The following is a 6,767-nucleotide window of genomic DNA, read 5'->3' on the forward strand; positions in this document are numbered from 1 at the left end:
TGGATCTGACATTTTTTCAGCACAGAAAATTCTTGCTAAAATAGAAAATACCTACTAATCATTAAAATTACAGAATTTCACTGAAGTTTCTTCAGTTAATCTGTCTACCAAGAGCATTCATATTTAACCCTAATATTCTCTCCATCTAATTTATATTCAGATAGTATATTTTATACCTAAATTTTATGCAAGGTATGTGAAATATAAATATCATTCATTCCTGGTTCATATTAATTCATGAGTCTCAGAATACATTGGACAGATATTGTATATATAATTCCTAAAAGTTTACTGTTCTCCCCATCTGATTTGTCATTTTTTCAATGCATTTGCTCAGTCCTCGGAAATCAGCACAATTGCTGGGAAAAAATAAAATAGTCATTATTTTAACTTTTACAACTACAATGTAAAGTTGGCACTATCCCCTTCCTATCTGAAAACCATGAAAAAGAAAACAAGAAACATAAAAACCAATCTGTTTTAATAATATTAGGAGATAGTAAATATCCAACCTTAACACAAGTGAGAAGACATATAAGGTCTTCATTCTCTATTCACATAGAGAAGCAAAGAAAGGATCAACAAGAAGCCAATCAAACATCTGAAATTCTGTGTGGGGAAGAGGGTGTTTCTTCAAAAATACTAAGTCTGAATAAAATGTAATGTTTCCTGTAAGGCTGGCTAAAAGAAACTTGGAACAATTATAGTTGTCCAGAAAAATAACTTAAGAGTTCTAATCTGCAATATTAATGGTGATTCACACCAAGTGCTCAGTGAAGACGAAGGTCCACTAGGAGCAGATGCAAACATCTTCACTGGGGCTAAAAAGTTGGTCTTGGAAGGAGACTTGGCCGCACCTGGACCGCACTCCTCGGCTCATTGAAGGTTCGCAGCTGCAAGCCACTGCGCTCCATGAGGAAGATGCTCGCCGCCATCTCTCGCGTGTTGTCGAGCGTCGCCCAGAAGCCGTCAAGCAGAGTGCTGGTGGCATCCTGTCATTTTGCAAATGACGCTACTTTTGAAATTAAGAAATGTGATCTTCACTGGTTGGAAGAGGGCCCTCCTGTCACTACAGTGCTTACCAGGAGGATGGGCTCAAATACTACAGGATGATGCAGACCGTTCGCTGAATGGGGTTAAAAGCAGATCAGCTGTATAAACAGAAAATTATTCGTGGTTTCTGTCACTTGTGGGATGGTCAGGAAGCTTGTTGTGTAGCCTGGAGGCCGGCATCAACCCCGCAGACCATCTGATCACAGTGTACCCTGCTCATGGCTTTACCTTTACTCGTGGACTCTCTGTCCGGGAGATTCTCGCAGAGCTTACAGGACGAAGAGGTGGTTGTGCTAAAGGAAAAGGAGGATCGATGCATATGTATGCCAAGAATTTCTACGGAGGCAATGGCATTGTGGGAGCTCAGGTGCCCCTGGGAGCTGGGATTGCTCTGGCCTGTAAGTATAACGGAAAAGACGAGGTCTGTTTGACTTTGTATGGCGATGGCGCTGCTAATCAGGGTCAGATATTCGAAGCTTACAATACGGCAGCTTTGTGTAAATTGCCTTGCATTTTCATCTGTGAGAATAACCGCTATGGGATGGGAACATCTGTGGAAAGAGCAGCAGCCAGCACTGATTACTACAAGAGAGGCGACTTTATTCCTGGGCTGAGGGTAGATGGAATGGATATCCTGTGTCCGGGAGGCCACAAAATTTGCAGCTGCCTATTGTAGATCTGGAAAGGGGCCTATACTGATGGAGCTGCAGACTTATCGTTACCATGGACACAGCATGAGTGATCCTGGAGTGAGTTACATACCCGAGAAGAGATTCAGGAAGTTAGAAGTAAGAGTGACCCTATCAGGCTCCTCAAGGACAGGATGGTAAACAGCAATCTCGCCAGTGTTGAAGAATTAAAGGAAACTGCTGTGGAAGTGAGAAAAGAAATTGAGGATGCTGCTCAGTTTGCTACTGCTGATCCTGAACCACCTTTGGAAGAACTCGGCTATCGCATTTACTGCAACGATCCACCTTTTGAAGTCCGGGGTGCAAACCAGTGGATCAAGTTAAAGTCCATCAGTTAAGGCGAGATACACAACTTCAGTGGGTTATTTGGCAGCAACTGTAAGAAATGCTTTGTGTTCTCAACTTTGTCAGGGAGGAAAGCCCATAGAGAAAAAGCGTGTAGATTGAGAGAGTGTTTGCACGTGGTTTGTACAGTGTTGCATTAAAAGAGGTGATTGCACACATAAGGTTATTTTAGTTATATAGGTCTAAAATAGGTAATAGTTTGCTTAACCCTCCAAATTATTTCTTTAAAATAGTTCTATTTGATTTAGTTGTGTACTAGTTTTAACACATACTTTAGTTATTAAGCGCTTCCCTTACGGCTCAGCTGGTAAAGAATTGGCCTGCAATGTAGGAGACCCCAGTTCGATTCCTGGGTCAGGAAGATCCCCTGGAGAAGGGATAGGCTACCCACTCCAGTATTCTTGGGCTTCCCTTGTGGCTCAGCTGGTAAAGAATCTGCCTGCAATGCAGGAGACCTGGGTTCAATCCCTGGGTTGGGAAGATCGCCTGGAGAATTCCATGGACTATGGGGTGGCAAAGAATTGGACACGAGTGAGCAACTTTCATTTTAAAAGGAAAAACAATTCCTTGTATGCCTGTCCAACTCTGCTGCCACCTTGTGGTGGGATCAGTGTCCTGTCCCTCGCAGTGCCCAACAGCTTACCTCAGTTCAGTTCCGTTACTCGGTAGTGTCTGATTCTTTGCGATCCCATGAATTGCAGCACGCCAGGCCTCCCTGTCCATCACCAACTCCTGGAGTTCACCCAAACCCACGTCAATCGAGTCCGTGATGCCATCCAGCCATCTCATTCTCTGTCGTCCCCTTCTCCTCCTGCCCCCAATCCCTCCCAGCATCAGAGTCCTTTCCAATGAGTCATCTCTTCGCATGAGGTGGCCAAAGTACTAGAGTTTCAGCTTTAGCATCATTCCTTCCAAAGAACATCCAGAACTTATCTCCTTTAGAATGGACTGGTTGGATCTTCTTGCAGTCCAAGGGACTCTCAAGAGTCTTCTCCAACACCACAGTTCAAAAGCATCAATACTTCAGCACTCAGCTTTCTTCACAGTCCAACTCTCACATCCATACATGACTACTGGAAAAACCACAGCCTTGACTAGACGGACCTTTGTTGGCAAAGTAATGTCTCTGCTTTTTAATATGCTGTCTAGGTTGTCATAACTTTCCTTCCAAGGACTAAGTGTCTTTTTATTAACAGCTTACCTAGTGTACTCTAATGTGCACACACCCCTGTTAGTGTGCACATCAGTGCTGAAGCCTGTTCACACTGAACCATCATGTCTCATTAATAAAACACAATTATTTATTATAACTTGGCAGGGGTGCAAGGACAATTCCATATTTAAATATAACTACTTCGTTTCAAAGGCCAAATAAGTTAGTTTTCTCCATTTATACATTCAATATAAATATGAAGCTATTTTCCTAACAGTTTTCTATTTACATTCATATCAAACATTATTAACTACAAGGCATAGTCTTATTGATTTTTCTAATTTTAAGTGCAATTCCCATTAATGTATGGAATGTATAATTGAAACAGTGATTCCCAGCCTTTTTGTTAAACACCTGTTGCTCCACCTTTCCAGCAAATGTTTGAAGGTAAAGAATCCCATAATACTTTGGGATGTCAAGACCAAGTTTTACAATCACAGTTCTCAAAATACAGTTCCACTCACCTTTAAAACATGTTGAGAAATATTAACATTTTTTCCATAATTCTTTAGAACTTCAAGTTCTTAAATTTGTTCAATGAACAGTGGTGTTTTCCTTGTGGAATTGCAGCAGGATTGGTGTGTATGTAGTAGAAGCTTTAACAAAGATGTCAGCTCTGGGCTCCCGCTATCCCCCGTGTGGCTGATTATTAAGCTTCATCTTGGGTTGCTGGGGCCCCCTGAGCCCGTCTTCTGTACTGGGAGACTGCAGTCCAGAGCCTGCAGAGAAGACCACCGCTACGAAACAATCAGAAGTCTTCTTTAGAGTGAGTCGTAAGGAAAGATGACTTCAAAGCAGTACCACACAATACTTCTTTAGGAGCCCTTATGGCAAAAGCTATAGCATGTACTTCTAGACTTGTTTTGCTGGCTAGTCTTAAAAATGCAGTCCCTAACTTAAAAACTAAAATAGGAATATGTTCCCTTTACATATGGAGGTGAAATTTCTACCCCAGCACAAGTGGGATGTGGCCTTAGAGGTATGTACAGGAGTGCCAGGGCATCTGTGCAAAGTAGGCTATTAAAGATGACCAGTGGAGGAGAACGAAAGGGTTTGAGTGTGGCCTGCTGTCAACTCCTGTCTTTCCTCATTCCACTCCCAGCCTGGCAGTCTGTTGACTGTGCCTACTGGGCCTTTAGCTTCTGCTCCCTCTCAGCTTTTCCCCAGCTTCACCCTTGGAAACTCCAGAGTTTGGAGTGTGGTTGGGTAGTTTTTGTTCCCTGACTAAAGGAAAGGGGGAAAGCTACCAGCACTTTCTTTTCTACTGCTTTTATGTAAAAAGCCTAAGCACACCAAAAAAGCCATTTTCTGTTACACAAAATGTTTTGAGGCTATTCTTACTGTAGTCTAAGGTACCTTAGGTCTTCCTTAGTGATGTCATTAAGAATATCAGACAGTGTGTAACCCTCTTCAAGAATCTGAAACAAAGATCACATACCTCAAGAGCTAAGCTGCTTTGTAATAACAGCCTAGGAATGGTTTGGTTCTCAGCTTACCTTTTCAATTGTTCTCGTATCTGCTCCTTGCAGTTGCAACCACTCGACAAGCTCTTTATCTGTTCGCTGCTCATGAGACCCAGGAGGGGACACTGAGTTCTCTGTAATGATTAGAAATGTGTTATGTTGTATACTGATGTGTAACAGTAAAAGTCTTTGAGTAGCAAGTTGGATGAAATAAACTATTCCAGAATGTAAAAAAAAAAAAAAAAAAAGTTGGTCTTGAGTCAGTTACAAGGATTTATGTTTCAGTGGAAATGTAAAGGAATTTGGAACTCCCTCATGAATGCTGAAAAATAAGTAGAACACAAGACCCTACTTACATGGGCATGTTTAAAAACTAAGAAACAAAAGGCTGAAATTAAAGAGGTGCAAAAAGTATTCCACCAAATATCAATGTAAATAAAATGAGTTGATGTATTAGTTACTGTAAGAGTTAAGCTGCCATAAGAAAGAAAACACAAACATTGCTTTAAATATGTTAGAAGTTTATCTTTCCATCCTATAATAACCCAGGATAGGCAGTCTGGACTTCACAAAGTATTCCAGGGTAGCTGGCAATCTGCCATGCTCTATTCTAATAGGATCCTATAAGACTGACTTCCTTATACCTAAGAATAAAGATACAAAATATAAAATTTTTGCATGTGGATGTCTAGTTTTCCCAACACCATATGTTGAAGAGGCTATTCTTGCCCAATTGTGTGTTCTTGGCACCCCTGTCAAAAATCAGTTGATCTCATATACAAGGGTTTACTTCTAGAAGTGAAGTGAAGTTGCTCAGTCTGACTCTTTGCAACCCCATGGACTGTAGCCTGCTGGGCTACTCTATCCATGGAATTTTCAAGGCAAGGATATTGGAGTGGGTTGCCATTTCCTTATCCAGTGGATCTTCCCGACCCAGAGATGGAACCTAGGTCTCCTACATAGCAGGCAGACTCTTTACTGTATGAGCCACTTCTAGACTCTCAATATAAATAATTACACTGGCTTATAAGTCGCTTTATGCAAGTACCATATGGTTTTAATTATCTTGTGAAGTGAAAGTCACTCAGTCTTGTCCAACTCTTTGCAACCCCATTGACTATACAGTCCATGGAATTCTCCAGGCCACAATACTGAAGTGAGTAGCCTTTCCCTTCCTTTCCCTTCTCCTTCCCAAACTGAGGATCGAGCCCAGGTTTCCTGCAATGCAGGTGGATTCTGTACCAGCTGAGCCACAAGGGAAGCCCTTAATCATCTTAGCTTTGTAATATTTTGAAATCAAGACATGTAATGCCTCCAGCTTTATATTTATTTTTCAATTGTTTTGGCTATTCTGGGTCTGATGTGCTGCAGTCCAGGGGGTCACAAAGAGTTGGACACAACTTGGTGACTGAACAAAAACAAGCACTGAATCTGTGCTTTTGGTAGTACTGGCTCAGAAGGTAAAGAATCTGCCTGCAATATGGGAGACCTGGGTTCAATCCCTGGATTAGGAAGACTTCCTGGAGAAGGGCATGGCAACACACTCCAGTATTCTTGCCTGGAGAATCCCTTGGACAGAGGAGCCTGGTGGATTGCCATGAATAGGGTCTCAAGAGTCGGACAGGACTGAGCAACTTTCACTTTCACTTTGGTAGTATTAACATTTTAGCAATATTAATCCTTTCAATCCAATAACAGAGGATGTCTTTCCATTGATTTATGTTTTCTACAATTTCTCTCATCATTGATCTTCTTTCAAGTGTCCAGATCTTTCAACTCCTTGGATAAATGTATTCTTAAGTACTTTTTAAAATATCATTCTAAATGAGATTTTTAAACTGCCTTTTTCAGATGGTTCATTGTTTTAAAATGTAGGAAAATAAATGATGTTTGTATGTTGATTTTGTATCATGCAGTTTTTTGTGAATGCATTTATTCTAATAATAGTTTTCTGTAGTCCTTAGAGTTTTTGAATACAAGATCATATCATCTGGAAACAAGAGT

At 41.2% G+C, this 6,767-nt stretch overlaps 1 pseudogene; it reads left to right on the plus strand.

Annotated features, from left to right (window-relative positions):
• On the plus strand, window positions 913–2,095 carry LOC108636017 (annotated as a pseudogene).

The sequence above is a fragment of the Capra hircus genome, chromosome 1 (assembly GCF_001704415.2).
Source record: "Capra hircus breed San Clemente chromosome 1, ASM170441v1, whole genome shotgun sequence".
NCBI lineage: Eukaryota > Metazoa > Chordata > Mammalia > Artiodactyla > Bovidae > Capra > Capra hircus.